Below are 18,576 nucleotides of genomic sequence, written 5' to 3' on the forward strand. Positions count from 1 at the left end.
GAACATCTCTTTTAATCGACGGCCAAACATAACGTTGCGTTATGAGCTTGATCGTCGCGTTAATACCTGGATGTGATAATACATGTAACATATTAAAAACTGCACGTCGGAAAGGAGGGGTGACATAAGGTCTTACATTCTTAGTCGAAATATCGCAAAAAATTTCGGAACACGTGCCAGGCAACAAGACTTTGCGTAATTGCAGGCTAGATTCGCTATTCAACAACCGCTGCAACTCCTCATCCTGGGCTTGCGATTTTGCCAATTCTTCGAAATTAATCGAGTGGTTAACCGTTTCCACTCTGGACAGTGCATCGGCAACGACGTTGTCTTTACCGGAAATATGTTGAATATCTGTAGAGAATTGCGCAATGTAATCTAGGTATCGGAATTGTCGAGGAGAGCATTTATCTAATTTCTGTTTGAAAGCGAAAGTTATGGGTTTATGGTCTGTAAAAATCGTGAAATGTCTGCCTTCGAGCATATGTTTGAAATGTTTTATTGCTAAATAGATAGAAAGTAGTTCCCGGTCGTAAGCTGAATACTTCTTTTCGGCAGATCCTAATTTCTTAGAAAAGAATGCTAATGGTTGTCGTTCGTTGCCGACGTACTGATGTAAAACAGCTCCTACGGTGTAATCAGAAGCATCGCAGGTAACCGACAATGGAGCGTTGACCGCAGGATGAGAAAGCAGGGTTGCGTTTGCTAAACTATTTTTGGTATTTTCGAAAGCCTGACGCGCTTCCGAAGTCCAGGCTATCGGGGTCTTGCCCTTTAAATTGCCGGCTAGAAGGTCGTTCAAGGGTGCTTGAAAGCGAGCGGCATCTGGGATAAAACGGCGGTAAAAATTAAGCATTCCCAAGTACTGCCTCAAATCCTTCGCGTTTTTCGGAAGGGGAAATGACTTTATGGCTTGTACCTTGCCGGGCAAAGGTTGAGTGCCGCTTTCATTTACCCGATAGCCTAGAAATTTAACTTCTTCCTGTCCGAACGTGCATTTATTCGGATTAACAACAATGCCATAATCTTTTAATCGTTTAAATAATAATTCTAAATGGCGCAGGTGATCGGCTTGGGATTCTGAGGCGACCAAAATGTCGTCTATATACGCGTAACAAAAATCGAAACCGCGTAAAATTTCGTCGATAAAGCGCTGAAATGTTTGCGCGGCATTTCGTAACCCGAACGACATGTACGGGAATTCAAAAAGCCCGAACGGCGTTGTAATGGCCGTTTTTCCGACGTCTTCCGATGCAACCGGAATCTGATTATAAGCTCGGACGAGATCTATTGTGGAAAATACCTTTTTGCCACTCAGTTGTTGCGCAAAATCCTCAATGTGACGCACGGGGTATCGGTCGGGAATTGTCCGTGCGTTTAACGCTCTATAGTCACCGCAAGGCCTCCAAGCTTCTTCGCCCTTCTTCGGAACCATATGAAGGGGTGCTGACCACGCGCTCTTCGAAGGACAAGCGATGCCCATCTTCACCATCGCGTCGAACTCCTTCTGGGCAGCCCTGAGCCGGTCCGGTGCAAGCCGCCGCGGCTTGCTGGAAACGGGTGGTCCAGGGGTTGTCTCGATGTAATGCACCGTTTGGTGCGTAGTCCTCATCGGGGTGCCGCTAGGCCGTGTAAGTTCCGGCATCTGCATCAGGAGCTGGTGGTAAACGGTAGTCCCTGCTACTGTCTTCACCGACGGCGTTTCATCCTCGGCTCGTGTTCCGCGGACCGTTAACGACGTGGTCCGATCGACGAGGCGACGATTGCGGATGTCCACCATAAGATCGAAGTGATCGAGAAAGTCTACCCCGATTATGGGTTTTGTAACATCCGCAACCACGAATCGCCACACGAAATCCCGTCGTAGGCCGAGGTGCAGGTTTAACGACACTGTCCCGTAGGTGTTAATTACACTCCCATTCGCCGCCGCCAGCTGGTACTCCGATCTTTCTCGCAATCCGCCTAGCAGGCGGCGCGGAAAAACGCACAAATCGGCCCCGGTATCCACTAAAAATTCCGTCTTCGAGCTGTTGTCTAAGATGAAGAGGCGGCGTGATGCTGGATTTGTGTCGCTGGCCGCCATCAACGACTCCCCAGGTCGTTTCCCTGATCCGTGGCGTTCCAATTGCACGGTGCAACGCACCTCTGCGCGGCCGGACCGAACCGCCAATGGTACCAGCATTTCCCTTGATGGTCCATTTGTCCTCCCGCGGGCCGCTCTCGCGATCGCGATAGAGATCGTCTGCGGTAGCGCGAGTTTGGATGATTTCGGTGGGTCCACCTGCGACGGGAAGATTGCCCCTGGTCCACCAAGGATTCACGGATGGCAGAAATTTCCTGCCTCAAGGAAAGAGCCAATTGTGACATCTTAATGTTTAACATGGCCTCGATGCTCGGGCCCGGCGGGGGTATTTGGCAGGATGTAGATACGCTCGTAATCGCGGCCTCCGTGACGTGTACCCGCGGTGTCATCGTATCCGCAACAGCGTCTGCCAACTCTGCCACCTTATCCAGCGGGGTGTCCCGCTGCGTGGCTAAAATCACCTGCATATTAGCAGGTAGTCGGCCCATCCAAAGCGTCCGCAATACACCGTCCGAAAAAGCCGTACCGGCCAATCCGCGCAGGTGACGAAGAAATTGGGACGGTTTTCTGTCCCCGATTTCCTCGTGTTCCAATAACCGCCGCGTTTTCTGTTCCTGCGACGCACTAAGCCGGCGAATAAACTCATTTTTGAGCGTCGTGTACGGATCCGTGGCCGGGGGATTCATGATAATGTCTCTTACTTCCGCGGCGTGTCGCGCACTTAACGCGCCGAGAATGTACCCGAATTTCGTGGTCTCCGACGTTACATTGGATACCTCAAAACTTCTCTCTACCATCGAAAACCACATCTCCGGGTCTCCCGGACAAAACTCGGGTATCCGTACAGCGACGCGATCAACTGCCAACGGCACTCCCGCGGATGTCCCTGCGTTAACGTTAGGGTCAGTCATTTTACCAGTCTTGGTCACAAAAGATTAATTTCACCGCACACACACACCGCGCCTACTATTTGTCAGACCGTGTCCTTTCCTTATGTTCTTAACACTATACACTTATTTCTCTACACTAACTAATATTGTCCGTATACAAAAAATGTCCAAATTTTCTTAAAAAAAACTTTACTTGCGCGGCGAGATCACGTCGGGGTCACCAATGTGGGATCGGGAAGATAATGACTCCGCTCTGTTCCGTTCCGCACAATTTTATTGTTGCTGTCGTACAACGACGTGACTCGTGGTGCGGGTTACGCTCGACTCTCTGGTACGATCATCGCCACCGTACCAAGAGGCCTTCAAAAACAAAAGACGGTCAGAGACGACGACAACGGCTTTTCGGCTCACGCGGCTCTGGTCGTCTCGTGTGCAACCATCGTCTCGTGTGCAACCATCGTCTCGTGTGCAACCATACATTGTAGCGGCTTCGAACGGCTAAGGCGTATGTGGTGCCTTGGCCGCCACAACTTAAAGCATGATTCGAATTATTATATTCAGCCCTCTAACTTGCATGAATTTGTCTACTAATGATAAATGATAGTGCAAGAAAAGACTTTTCAGAAAAGAAAGATTATTGAAAGACAAATAATTAGTTTTCCCACAAAAAATATTTTCAAATTTCGAAGACACAAGTGTGTTCTTTTTTTGTATTTTCTAACTGACAATAAATCGCTAAATTGTTAAAATATAATACTTTTTGTATATCTTAGACTCGATGAAAATAAAATACGTATTATAAAAACGCGAAGCCTCTGGCTAAAGGGTAGAAACGATTCGAGCTTGTCTTTCCGAGGGGTGGAAAACTTGTAGTAATTTTCAGAATGAAACGCGGGCGAAGAAAAAATCAATTAATACGAACAATAACGCGAGCAATATCCCGAACGTTCGCCCGAAACCACCCTCTGTGCGGTTTGCACGGGGCTAGGTTGTACTCGATCACGTAAGGGAGAGAATCCGCCCTGTTGCTGACCATCGACGCATAATATCTTAGTACACCAGAGGTTCGATAATAGGTATTTCAATTAATTCGAGTTCCACGGGAATTCAGTTCGTCCCAGAAAAATTTTATTTAATGTTTACGACCTAGAAAATATGCCTGACACACTGTCAATATTAATAGATTTTCTATCTCACATTGATAGTTCTAGATCAGATGAAACAACAAAAATAGAAATTCCATTAAAAATTTTATATTAAATTCAATATAAATCGTTTCGACTCTTAGTCATCTTCGATGCTTAACTAAATAAAAAAGTGTACCTTCTCATTCTAAGAATATTGCTGTGAATATTCTAGCGATAAGTAGTAGTACATGCAAAAATTTTTAGATGTGAGAAAAGGGGGAGACTCTGAATAAAATTCTACTTTGAATAACGCATACAATTCGTGACTTTATAGCCTTATTTAGATACCATATAATCTTGACAATATGACTTTCTAGTTTTTGAATTATTTCTTACCCTGTTACACGGATCCTAATATTATTTTCGTAAATACATGCAGAGTTTTCACGTTAAACTCTAACCGATATTTTATTATAAATCGAGTGAACATTTATGTTATACATTTTTCACAACCTCTATAATTATTCTAGCAGACGTTTTCTTTGGCGAAATCGTGCCACGAATCGAAGGAAAACTCGCAAAACTTCTTTCAAACCGTGTCGAACAAAAATAAAAAGCGACCTGTTTCGTTCATTTTAAGGACGAAACAGGTCAATTTACAGCCTCTCGAACATCGAATAAAATATTCGACGCGGCCTCCATTGGCAAGGATATAAACTTTACAGCGTCGTCTCGCGGATTGTTATCGTTATTGTTATTGTTATCCGACACCCACCTACGACTGTTTACGTTGTGCTATCCTGTTAGAGCGGATTAGTATCGTGTCGACGTGCTTGAGATTCCATTCGAACATGTCCTCCGATAATAAACCGCGAAAGGCTGTAACACGGTCGCGAAAGCTTATACGACGTTCCACGCGATAAAAATTATTTTCTAAGCTTGTTGGTCTTCCGATAAAATATTGTCGGAAATAGGGGGGGAGGCGATATTTAGGGCAGTCTGTGTTTTTCCAAAACCGAACAAGAAGCTTCAGAAATACGGTGTGTGTTCGGTTAAAAAACGAACTGTTGTGAAATTAAACGATCCGTGCGCGTTTCGTTGAATACTCTACGTTCGCGTGTAATTCCCGTCTCCGTTCCCTTGCCAGTGACTATCGTAACAAAATTCATAATACGACGAGGATGAAGGGGGGAGGTGGGATGGGTGGTTGGGAGTAAAAGTAATAGGAACAATCGCGGAGCGACGCAGTCTTTTTTACAGAACGGTCGGACGTTTTCCTCTATTCAGTCCACAAGCCGAGCATGAAAAAGCACACATCGTCCGTTACGGTGTGCGCGTTGTAACGCTCCACCACCGGCGGCGCTCTCTCATCCCCTATTCCCGTCGTATCGTCGGCACACGCAGACCATTACAATTTCAGTTACATTTTAATTAGCAGAGAATACTAATGTTTCGCGAGTGGCGGTCGCCGGCAAGTAGCCAATGAGCGCCAAGTTGACTCCTGCAACTCGAGCCCCGTTACCCGTGGCCCGGCTACGACTCCGCGCGCTCTCGCCTCTGTCCCCGCTATTACGCTCGGGCAACCCCGTGAAACCGACATGCATTTCACACCCCATATTCGCCACTTTAGTCGTAGCGGCTGGCCTGGCACAAGGGTGGGGTAGAAAAAAAAAAAAATAGAGGCAAAAAGAAAGCACCGGCTCGCTGTGTTCCTCATTTATGTTATTAGCTACCACTCTGGTGCCGAGTGTTCTTCACAGAGAAAAAGCAACGGGAAGGGGTTGGAAATAAACCACGCCGTTACGCTTTCTGTTTTCTAGCCTCTCGCCTCTTGTTTCTCGCAATTAACGCGCGTGCCGCGGAATGTGCGAAAAGTACAGATTTCTCGGGATTATTACGCTCGCGACAGGGGGCGGCGAGGGGACCGCTGCTTTTAGAACGAAATTTACCACTAAGTGTGGGTCATACGTACTAGATGATTATCATCGGTGGTTTTTATAAGAAAATAGTATCGAATATTGAGTGATACAAGATTAAAAGGGATGGAAACATTCTCGGTTAAAAAGAATTATTTTCAGCTTTTATTGACACTGTACCACAGAAATTAAAATTATAGAAACTTGAAGATATGTATAATGCAATGGATATAAATATTTATCCGTTCTCGTTAGAAAAAATTGCGACAAATTTTCAAAAATCGAGTAAAGTTGTTATAATTTTTATTAGAAATTGCGAATGGGTTATTTTGGCCACTTCGGTAGTTCTAGTGTCAAGCTTTATAATTTTTAAAATGTTTGAAGTTTTGAAACGTTCATTGAATTCTAGCTGTTTATCACCCTGTAATTTTGATAAGAAAATAGTACGATACATCGAATGATACAAGATTAAAGGGGGATGAAAAAATTCCAAATCAAAAAAGAAATACTCTCAGCTTCTACATACTAAGCTTTCCAAATGCTATCACGTATGTATAACACAAAGTTATCAAAAACAACTAACCAGTATAACCTCAAATTTTGTTGCATTCCAAGAGGACCGTATAAGAAATAAATAATAATTGAAATCATTCTAAACGCTTTGTATGTAATTACAGGCAACGATGTGAAAATTTTCCCCAAAATTCGAAATAATTCTCCGTGTTTACGTAGCCAGAATCACGAGCAGTTAAGGGTTGATACGAGACTGGAGGCATCGGAATGGATGAGATTTCGTTACGAATCCGAGGACTTAGGCATTAGGAAAGAGGGGTCGCGGATCGGAATAGAGGCGACTGTACGAGCATTCGAATAATATTGTATAATACTTCCTAAGTCGTAAACTTCCCTTGCTTCTTGGCCGGACGAAATTCCGAAAGTTTCGTGCCGTCGGTCGTACAACAAATGCGATTATCGATGTCTCGCATCGTTCATCCCCTAAAACGACGGGGAGTAAAGCGCGCCGCCGAAGCCCCCCGCGCGCTCGCACAACCCTATCTCTCTCTGCTTCGTTTCTAACGGGCATGCTTTGCATGCTTTGATTTGGATCCTGTCCAAAAATAATATCGCGCGGATTAAGCCCTATACGTCCAAGACGTCGCTAAAAATACGCGGAAACCGACGCGTCTCGCGGCATAATAAAGAAAGTGTCGCACGTCGCGTACGAAAATATCGTTCAACTCACATTAACGAGCCATGCCACCCTGTCTCAGAAGCCTGGGAAGTATACACCACTGACCTGAAACAACAAGAAACGATACAGGTTAGCGCAAACTAGAGTAACTTATGCTTAAAAGTTCGGAAACATGGAATTATCATAACATTTTTGTTGCAGCTTGAAAGTAATCTATAATAGCAGTCAAGTCCCTCGACGCAACCTACGATCGAATCCAATCGACTAATGACAGTTCCAATACTTGAAACCGTATATGCGTGTAATATCCTTGTACAGTATGCTTGAATAGATTAGCTTGCTAATTACTAATCTTGAACTCAGACACGAATAGAAGATACCTACTTCGACAATTGTTATTTTTATATATCCACGTTTTCTTAAATATTCCATCTCTGAAACCTGAATCCAATAAATAATTTAATCGGTTCATTAATTATTCCCACGTGACTGACCTGAAAGAAATTTTCCAAATAGTTAAACTAGAAGTATGAGAAGGGAAACTGATTAAAAATTGTTAAGCTTGAAACCAGTTAGCGATAGTATTTAAAAATTTAAGATGACTGGGTATAATGTAATGAAATATTGATTCGAGGGAATCAGTTTTTCTTATCCAAGTCTGTCTATCGTAACGAGTACAGTTAAAGACAATATATGCTAGGGAGCACAGTTTTTCTACATTTGTTCCAGTATAACCGACTATAAGTAAAACATACAATTAGATGAAAAATAATACGAACAAGGTCCGATGAAATCGATTAAAAATAATCGGTGTTTCTTATTCAAGTCGACAGATTTGTAATCAGGGACTCGGTTAGTTAGAGATTGCACCTAGATAGAAGTAAAACGTATAATTCAACGGAGAATAATGCGGAAAAGACCATTGAAACAGATTACAAACAATCAGTTTTTCCCATTTAAGTCTGCCAGCTCTTCATCTTCAATTCAGTCAATTGAAGACAATGTGTCCACGATGTAGGGTGCCCAGTTCGTCAATACCCACTTTAGTGTATTGTGACTATAAGTAAGATATAGTGAACGCATAATTCGACGGAGAATAACACGAGAGACCGTAATCTAAATCGATTGAAAACGATCAATTTTTCGAAATTAAATCAACCCTCATAAATCTGAATCCGATCGATGATTCAACGACCCCCGTTTATTGACTGAAACTTCAATTCAAGGAAAAATAATGGGAGATATAATTTTGTTTAGTTTGCTACTTTTCATCTCGGTGTCGATGATTATATGCAAGACATATCGAACATAAAATTCAATTAAAAATATTAGGAGAAAGAATCAACTTTTCCTTATTCAAGTTCTCCAGCTCTCAATCTTGAATTTACGTAACTGAAAAAAAAGTTTCTGCAATGTGTATTTAATTCTCGATACATCGATACCTATTTCGATGCATCTGACTAGAAGTAAACCATGTCGACCGTGCAATTTAACGGAAAATAATACGGTATAGCATCATTAAAATCGATTATAAACAATCATGTTTCCCCATTTCAGACTGGTAAGTCTTCATCTTGTATTCAGTCAATTAAAGACAATATGACCGCGACTTACTGTACCCAGTTCGTCGATGTTCCCCTGTATGTGACTAGAAGCAAGACACAGTGAACGTATAATTTAACGGATAATAATACGGTAAAGAACCATTAAAATCGATTATAAACAATCATGTTTCCCTGCTTAAGTTTCTCCCAATTTTATGTTTAGAACAGTAAGATTAACACATTAAAAAATTCGACTGGAAACAATGTATGGGGAAGGGTCATCGACATCCACTGGGAAGAATTTAGTAAACAGTTCAGTTATTTAAGTCTGTAAAATTTAATTTTGAATCCAGTCAGGTAAGGAAAAAAGTGACTGCAATATTTATCGATGTATCTGACTGGAAGTAAACTGTAAGACCATTAATGTCGATTACAGGTAATTACGTTTCCCAACTTCAGACTACCAAGTCTTCGTCTTGTATTCAGTCAATTAAAAACAATACGTCCACTTCGTTTTGTTCGACTAGAAGCAACGCGTACGAAACTTTTACTTCGAGCAGAAAGAACGATCGATCGAAAGCGATCAATTTTTCCCCGATCGAGCTTGGCGAACGTCTGAACTGGAATCCAGCCGGGCGAAGAAGACAATGTGGCCGCGATTTAGGGTGACCGTTACACCGAAAGCCATCTCGACGTATGCCTTCGACTGGACGCGAGCCCGTCCAATGAGGCCACGGTGCCGTTAATTAACGAACTCGAAAAGTAACGTACTGAAAGTACAACTCGACGAAGCATTGAGGGGTTCCGGGGACTGGTCGAGAAGGAAGGGAATGAACGAGCCGGGCGTAGGACGGAAGCGCGCGCGTATAAAGGGTCGGTGTCTGGCCAGACGGGCAGAAATGAAGCAGCAAGGGTTTTGTTTGTCCGGCTGTCCACCCCTTTCCTTCCCCCATTTCACCCCCGCGGGCTGGGAGCCCTCGCTGTATGAACCTGGCGGCCCCCTTCAACCCCTTCCGTTCCACCTCTAACTCCATCCTCTGGCACCCCTTCCTCTGGTCCTCCGCTCTTCTACTATCCGTTCCTCTCTCTCCCGCCCCTCCCGTTACACCGTTCTTACACCCTCGATCTCCTTCCACCTATTCCCGCGCAACAATGCACGTGTGTACAATGTTTGCTCACATCCTCCCGCATATATCTTCGCGAGCTATAATATTGATTACTTCGGACGAATTTCAAGCTGCAATGCGAGCTGAGACCATCGTATTCTCCCGACACTCTTTCCCACCCACCACCGCGGCTCTCGTTGGTATTTCGTTCCTCCGCGAAACCCTCGCTCCTTCCTGCTTCGCGTTCCGTAAACCACCCCTCCACCCTTCCGTCCCACGTCGCAATGCAGGCTTCGAAACTTTTCGGATCGGACCTATCGCAATCTTTTCCGCAATTTCACGGTCTCGTCGTTTACGTTTTCGACGGAAGATACGGAAATATCTCGTTTCCAACCCCTTGACCGCCGTAAAAAATTTACAACCTGGACAGACACCACTTTAGTCCGACTGTTCGAGGGCTGGGAAATAATTGTTTTTCTTGGAATACGATTCAATAAAGAAAGCAACAGCCTTTGTATAGATATTGTTACGCGTAAATGTAATAATAAGGCGTCGAAGGTTAGGTTAGGTCTGGGTTAGTTATTCTTTTCATTGAGATACGATTCAATAAGGCGTCGAGGGTAGTCAGGGCAAACTTAACGAAAACACTAACGTAAATCTAAAGACTCAGTGACTGTTTCTATTTTTATTGAATTCACTCCCATACTCGAATTTTGATGGATTCTCGAAAACTATCCTAAAATGTAAATTCTATTAAGGGTCAAAATGGCCGTTTCTGTCGCGACAATCCGTAACCATACGGCATTCGAGGGGTCGAAGAACATCGTTTCCCCGCAGTCGTACTTGCCGCGTAACGTTCAGTCGCGTTAGAAGTACGTTTCGCTTCAATTTTGCACGAAAATTGAAATGAAGTTTATTGTTTCCGTGCAAACCCGTGGCGGGGCAGGTTTCGCCGCGCAGTCAATTTGCGGGCCCTTTGCTGAACGTCGCGCAGCCCCGGCTAATAATTGGCGAATGAAAAATGCAACAATACCGAGGACCGTTGTAACTCACGCTGGCAATATCCAGCTAAAAGACTCGTCATTCCGCTCCAGTAAACCGCCGCGCGACTTAAATTGCGTCGCGGCTTTCCGACCGTCCCGCCAACGTTTAATTCCATTCGCGATCCTTCCACCGGTTGTTCCCTCCTACCTCGCAGCCGCCGCGCCTCCTCCCCGACGTTGTTCCTCTCTGATTCGCATCACCGCCAACTCCGTATGTCGCAAATCGAAGTACAAAGAAGCAATAGTAGAAATAAGATAATTGCTATTACAATCGCAATTTCATCCAGGACACGACGGGGCTGCGAGAGAAAAATGAACGAGGTTCGCGGGAGGGAGAGAGGGGGACAGGTCAGAAGATGAGAGGAAGGAGGGAACGAGCACGATGTAGCGGTAACTGCCACACAGAGTTCAACTACAAAGTACGTTAATGTCATGCTCGTACCCCTCCAACGCGCCCTCAGCGTCGTTTCGATGCCCGCAGACAGTTTGTTGTCGAAGCTTCGGGGATTACACAAATGAGGTTGTTCAGCGAGAGAAATGTACATTCCGTTACAAAGCCGCTCGCGCTCAGCCACGTACGGAATTAAAAGAGGGACCGAACCAAGGTGAAAAGTTCCGCCTCGCTATCGCTCGCATCGCGGACAATATTTTCTTTGCTGAAAGCCCGTACCCAGCGTAGAATGGATTTCCATCGTGCCGCGTTTAAACCCTTCAAGAACGAAGCTTCCCCGCTTTTATCGGCCCCTCCCTCCCCCCTTCTCTTTCGTCAATATTGCCCTGTACACGTTTTTACACGCATCTTTGCGCAAAATCATCTATTGAGTTGAGATACGTTGCTGACCAGCGTAGCGTACCTGACGTAGCAATCTAATTTAAAATTAATCGTGAAAAGTGTCCTGAATTAGGTATCGATATGTTGGTAATTTATGTTACGTTTGTAAGAGTATACAGGGTGTTCGGCCATCCCTGGAGAAAATTGTAATGGGAGATTCTAGGGGCCAAAATTGGACGAAAATCAAGAATACCAATTTGTTGATGGAGGTTTCGTTAAAAAGTTATTAACGTTTAAAGTTCCGCCCGTACTGAATTTTTTTCTCGAAACTGCGCAGGAATTCAGGGGTATGTTTATTCACCAAAAATGATTGTAATTAACCCCTGCAACTTCAATTAATTTTTTTAGAACGATTTGAAATTTGTTAATTTTGTCGAAAAATTTCACCCCTCGAATTTTTTTCTCAGAAAGTGGGTAGGATTTCGGAGGTATGTCCATTGACCAAAAATGAGATTTATTCTGAGTAAATCTGAGCTACAAAGGGTTGTAAGACCCATAATAAACCCCAAGTGTTTCTCAATAGTTTCATATCCATAGAGTACCAAAAATCCCTCAATCCCAGCTACTGTCTTTTCTCTTCGATCGTGTAGAGACACAATTTAAGGTGAGCAAATTTTGATAGATCACAGAACACGTTTATAATGAACCTAAGATTCTAGAAAGAGATCCAGGCAGAACTTCGGAAGCTTCCAATCGCTAATCTAAATTCAAAGTATTTCTCGGACGAATACAAACGCAAAGAACAGCGAGTAACGTGTGTGCACGTATTATTTAAGAAATTCCGAAACACTGGTCGTGGCCGGGAAATGAAATATGCAATAGCGACTAGTTGGCGGCGATTAATTAGGCCGAGCGTAGGTAGTTGATAGTTCAAGGGGACGTAGCGAGGCGAACGAGAAGCGAAACCAAAGAGGAGGCAGTCAGCCCTTGTGCTAAGCATACCGTGGGGGCTAGGGATAGTAATTGTATACGTACTGAGAGAATGGCAAGGTAAACAAAACTATGTAAGATTGCCCCATTAATATACATATCTCTTGGTTCAGTTGGGCCGTGAGAGAGCCGACCGACCCTCCCGCCGTGCTTCCACCGTTGTGCCTGCTAAAGGGGTGGAGGGGGTGAGTAGTCTTGGCCTTAGACTCTGGGGTTAGGCTCGTTCGAGAGCAAGGAGGGTACACAATGGATATTGAGACCATAATTTACGGCTGATTGTTAGCCCCGCGATCTATGGATTCCTCCATCCTGCCCGCCTTCTAACAACTCCTGTGCCCGCGTCGAATTTGTGTTAGGTCTGTAATAAGTACCGAGAGTACGTGTGTACCGAGTACACTCGGAGAGCAAAGAGGCCGAATCCCGCGGAAACGGAACCGCGCTCGGATACGGAAAGACTTTCGTGCACGTAATTTCGCCTACCACGAGGCGTGCTGCACTTCTTCCGCGTGTTAACGATCCCAAGTATCGCTGGAAGTCAAGATTTTATGGCGCTCGAACGATGCAATTTCGTGTCATCGGTCAGGAATCGGTCGTAAATTCCTAAATGACCTCGATCAAGTCCCAAGTACCATTTTCCGGAGAATATTTAAGTAACGGAGAGTGAGAGAGAGAGAGAAAGGGAGAAGAAGTTTGTTTTCGAACAGCATTCGTAATTGCCCGAAACTCGAGTAGAACTGTACCGTACGAGGTCAGCCGCTCTCCTGCTTATCCAACCCGCCTTCGCAACAAGAACGCCGGTTATAAATTAATTACGAGGGTCAAATTCGCAACTGGGTCCCATTCCACGGGACGATTCCAAGGGGGCGAATGTCTTACTAGTTCGCCGGTGGCTCAAGGGACCGAGCAAGGAGGAGACGATGTTTGGTCTTCCTTACAAGGGACCGACTAACCAGTCGACCGACCAACCTGCCACTTACCGAAGGATAATAACGTAGTAATCCTACCATGAGACACGGATGAAGTCCTTAATAACCCTATAAACCCAAGATATATGTTGCATATCAATATGCCGGGGACAGCCGGTATAGTTACATTATACGCAAACCCCGACCTGATTAAACGATCAGCTGCAAATGTATCTAAGGACTACGGGTCGATTAAAAATTAATTACTTCTCGACACTCGCGAGAAACACTCTTACACGTATTTTTAACCCTTTGCACTCCACTGTCCCCGCTATGGCGACCAACATAATACGTACCATAGCTCGATTGAAGTTTCATTTGTGATTACACAAATTGAATTTAGAAAATATATAAATGAAATTTATGAAAGAAGAAAATTTTTTTATTTTTAGAAATCACATCACAAAATTTAATTTGGTATTGCTAATCGTTTATATTAGTAAATATTCTCGGAGTGCAAAGGGTTAATATTCGGTTTAAATGGGCGAAACACAACCCCCAAAGAATGTAAACGAGAATAATTGAAGTTTCTCGCGAAAATATTATTCTTTGGTTCCATCGATTACTTCGATAAGATTTTATACGAGAACCAAAGTGACAGAAAAAACTCAAAGGCTCGCATCCGTTTCTACACTACGCTGGTTTCCATCCATCCATACGAAATAATACGACGTAATGTTTGTCGCTGTGACTTGTAATAAATTACCATCCGCCTGTATATTAAATACATATCGCGTTGCTTGTCCGCGCGAACTAATAAACGCTCGCGTATCGCAGAATTCCAATTTCGAATCGATCTTCGGTAATTTTCGAAAATTTTCAAAAACCATCGCGAACTTCAATAAAGCTACCCCACCTCTCCCCCAGTAATTAATTTGTGATTATATCGCGAATGCCTGCGAATTCATGTTACGTTGCATAGCGCGATAGGAATGCAACCGAGCTCAACAAGCAGCGGTACGAAGTGCGTGATTTAGAGAGACGCATAAACGATATTCCGATACTGTTTCGCGGGATACTTTCGCGGGGAATCGAATTGTGATGGGAAATTGACAAGCGACATCGCTCCGGCGTCCACGCGATGCCCGGGAATATTTTTTTTTCTCTCTCCGTCTATCTCGAAAACGGTCCGGCGAGTCGTATTAATTTTCCCGAAAATCGGGTTCGAACACCGACCGGATAAAACGATCGAATTGTCGGGCCTGAAAAACATCGCGTAACCAAATGAATTACCCACGCGCGACGATACAACGTCGTCGAACCGCGCGCGACATTTTGTTCGCGACACGCGTGCAAAATGCTCGCGTGTCGCGGCCAGAATTGGTCGACGCGCGTTAAACCGTCCACTATATCGCCGCTTTAAATATGGAAACGTAACGTACGAGGCCATCCGCGTGGCAGCTATGGGACCTAACGATATCGACATTTTATCCGCAAGACGATGTCCGCGCCCCCGCGGGGAGCAAAAACCGACGATCAGCCGCACGGTGGATGCTGTTATGAGCTGTTTTCGTAACCGATGGGAGACAGGTGGCGGCGAAAGTGGACTTTAACAAATGGTCACTGCTCGGTAGCATGAGACGTGCCTACTTGAGATGCGGCGGCAGGATCTATGCCTTCCATTTCTCATCGGCGCTTTGCGGGCAAACAATACCCTAAACCAGCCATGTAAGAACTGTCGAGCCACGAGAAGGACTCCGAAGCAAGTTGATCAAAGTCAAGGTACTTCCGGAGACCCTTGCCAAACCGCTGACACCAATAATGCGTACAAGATGCGAAAGGGTCGAGCAAACCCGCTTACACTGTTTATAGCTAATATGTCCATTCCCGCTCAAACGCCCCCAGACACCTGCCGTTTTTCTCCACGCTCCAATATTTCGCGCACAAGCAAGATTTTCATCTATTTTTCATACCAAGTTTACGTCAGACCTGGCATTATCTTTAAATTACTCTTCTGAGCTGTTTGAATCTTTTTTTAAAAATAACACTAACGTGAAGTCACTCATTTGTCAGGACATATGTATATTGTTTGTTACTTAGGTTTGATTAAAACTGATTTTTTCGTGTGGCTCCAGGCCCTTGGAATTTCCTGATAAAACATCTTGTACAAGGTAATACAGTATTATTTTAAAGATGCTCTTGTAATGTAATAGAACTGTAAAAAATTGAATAGAAACAATCTTGTATCTTGACAATCAATTTAATGCCAGAACCACAAAAGGAAGTATAACATTGCTATCTATTTTTGACCAAAATCCTAACAACACGTCTTTAAATAATGATTTAATCAAGTCTGGGGCTTGAAACGACAACGACAGTAATTCAATGATATTTTCCTTTCTTCGAGTCATTGCCTTACTACGAGACATGCGATCTGTTTAGTGTGAATTTTTGAGTAGACGTAAATATTTACGTGCCCTGCCGTAGACGCGTCTACGAATGAAAAACGGCAAGAAAATTTAAAGGAGAAACTAGCGAAATAGGATGATGTATTTTACTAAACGATCGTTTCTCGGGCAGTTTAGAGTTTACCAGGATATCGGACGTAAACTGTCCGTAGGGACCTTGTTAGTTCAATTCGCCCCAACACCCTTTCTGTCCTGGAAAAGCGCCACCCCTTGTTGACCACCCCCGACATCGCGAGTTATCCGTTTACGATGCTCTAAAAAACAGGTTCACGGCAATATGTTTGCTGTTTCGAAATATTGTAAATTGTTTCCGGTGTACGAAACTACACTATTTTTCACGTCAATCATCGACTGCTGAACTTTTAACAAGGTACAAAGGAATCGAACAGTCAAACAACCACGCGCTAAATTTACAATACACGCAAGGAACAATATGGACAAATTTAGAAAAAGAGTTGCTCAGAATATTGATTTTAGAGTTCTAAAACAGCCAAAAATGAAAGACACGGGTTAGCTGCAAAACCTAAAATTTAATGGGTAAAATTTCCAAAATTGCGTCGCTCAAACGCTATCGAATAAGAATTCTGTAATAACAAGAATGTAGGATCGAAAATTGGGAAAATGATGATCGATAATAAGAACACGCCCCCTCCCCCTTGCTGTACAAATTTGGCAAGGTTTGGAAAATTCTTGGACGATCGAACAGAAGGGACGACGCAACGATCTTCCTCCGAAATTTCCAAGCATGTGAGAAGAACAAGTTGGCGAGCAGAGGGATGAAAAGGGCACGGCGCGAATCCATGACGACGAAAAGGGAAGAGGCGATGGAACGCAACGAACGGCCAGAGTATCGTCAAGGTATTGTCCTGCCTCGCTTCCAAAATAATCGTCAACCGGACCTAATGGGGTATAAAGTCCCGATATCAAAATAACTCATCCGTGTCCAGCACGTGGTCAACGGTTCGAACCTTTCTCTTCGCGTGTTCGTGACAGGAGGCTGCGGAAAGTTAAAAAATAGCAGCGTGAAAAACTCCTTTCACGTGTCTATTGTCCAACCCGACAGCGATAGACGCGTAGGTGGTGTGCGTTCGTAGAAAAATCTTGAACGTCGACGATAACGGTGCACCGGACCGGTTTTTTGTTCGACGTGGAAACGAAAAAGGGAACGATAACTCGAAATTCGATGGCGACAACTTTTCGCAAATTTTCGACGTTCGTGTCTTTCGTTATCCCTAAATTATTACCCGCGATCGTGAGAAAGCGGAACGATCCACAAATTTTCTGTAATTCGAGTCGATAAAACGTATACAAGTTTAACGTGTTTCTACAAGTAACACGTTGCTATATCGGAACTAGTTTACGGTTTAAACGTTGAAATTAATTGAACCAGTGGCATTACTTGAATCAAAGATTTGCTTGGTCTCTTTAATTAGGGAGTCTAATTGTTGTAATAAAACTAAAGAAAAATTGTAGGATAATAATTCTTTTCTAGGCTAAAATGTTTTCAGTCATGAACGATGACGAGTCAGTAATTGTTACATCGAATTAACTTTAGGAATTATATTTATGGGTTCTTAAAATTCGTTATAGTCACGATTTCCACATATCTGACTGAAAGAACTTAGACTTATCGCGAAACCACCCCCCAGTTGCTGTGAATGAAAACAGACTCAAGATGTTGCACACATTGTTTCACAATGCCCGCATGCTGTTCCTTTTCTTCTATTTCATATTCATTCGATTTCGTATCGCATACATTTTAATTGTATGACTAACAATGCCTCGAGATTAGCAGATCCTTATGCAAACGGAAAATACAAGTCTCTTTGAAAGATCGCTGTATATTCTGAACAATTTCCTAAGAAAAGCAATTGAAACTTAAGGAAAGTAACGTGTGAACGTTTAAAATTGTCTCCCATTGTCTTGGAGTCTGTTCAAAAGGAAGTTTCATAAATTGGATTCGATAATAAACTACCACACGTTGATCGTTTAATTTAGATAAAATTAATGTCATAACAATGAAATGAAAATATTTGGAAGAACTAAAAATCTAGTCTTCCGTGGAGATTGTACGTCAAACCTGACATCGTACGCTTCTCCAGAACAGTACTTGATATGTTTTACATAAAATGTTGTCTAATTTCGGGCCATTCAATGCATATTAAGGTTATTTGTCAACTTCGCGATTGAAACACGCGATTAACACGTTTTCTGAATCCGCTTCTAATGAAAACGTTATGAATGATTCAGTGAATCCTATAATTATTCACACCATTGTGTACACGCGTAGCTCTGCTCCTGACTGAAGTATCAAAATCATTCATATGTTTGGTCGTTATACTTCTATTTTAACTACTAATACATAAACGATCTTAATAATCCTTGGAACAAAAGAAAAGTGTATTTCAACAAAATGTTTAATTTGGAAAAATATGAACACCTTGAACATTTATTTCTATCGACACATTGGTTACTGGAGTATAATTTTTTTGTATCATTTCAAATTTACTATTTATATTAAGTACAGAATTTTCTTCTTT

The 18,576-nt window shown here is 43.3% G+C and overlaps 1 protein-coding gene across 9 annotated transcripts in view; it reads right to left on the bottom strand.

Moving 5' to 3' along the window:
* LOC122402021 (forkhead box protein P1) overlaps positions 1-18,576 on the bottom strand; it is a 353,183-nt gene that overhangs the window by 252,072 nt on the left and 82,535 nt on the right. For 2 of the 9 annotated variants that reach the window (XM_043404519.1, XM_043404520.1), the window contains exon 2: positions 7,260-7,313. The exons of the other annotated variants lie outside the window; for them this stretch is intronic. The gene's annotated coding sequence lies outside the window, so the exon portion shown is untranslated. The remainder of the gene's footprint in view (positions 1-7,259; positions 7,314-18,576) is intronic. 9 annotated transcript variants of the gene reach the window in all.

The sequence above is a fragment of the Colletes gigas genome, unplaced genomic scaffold (genome assembly GCF_013123115.1).
Source record: "Colletes gigas isolate AHSC1104 unplaced genomic scaffold, ASM1312311v1 Colletes_gigas_Sc00031, whole genome shotgun sequence".
NCBI classification, from domain to species: Eukaryota; Metazoa; Arthropoda; class Insecta; order Hymenoptera; family Colletidae; genus Colletes; species Colletes gigas.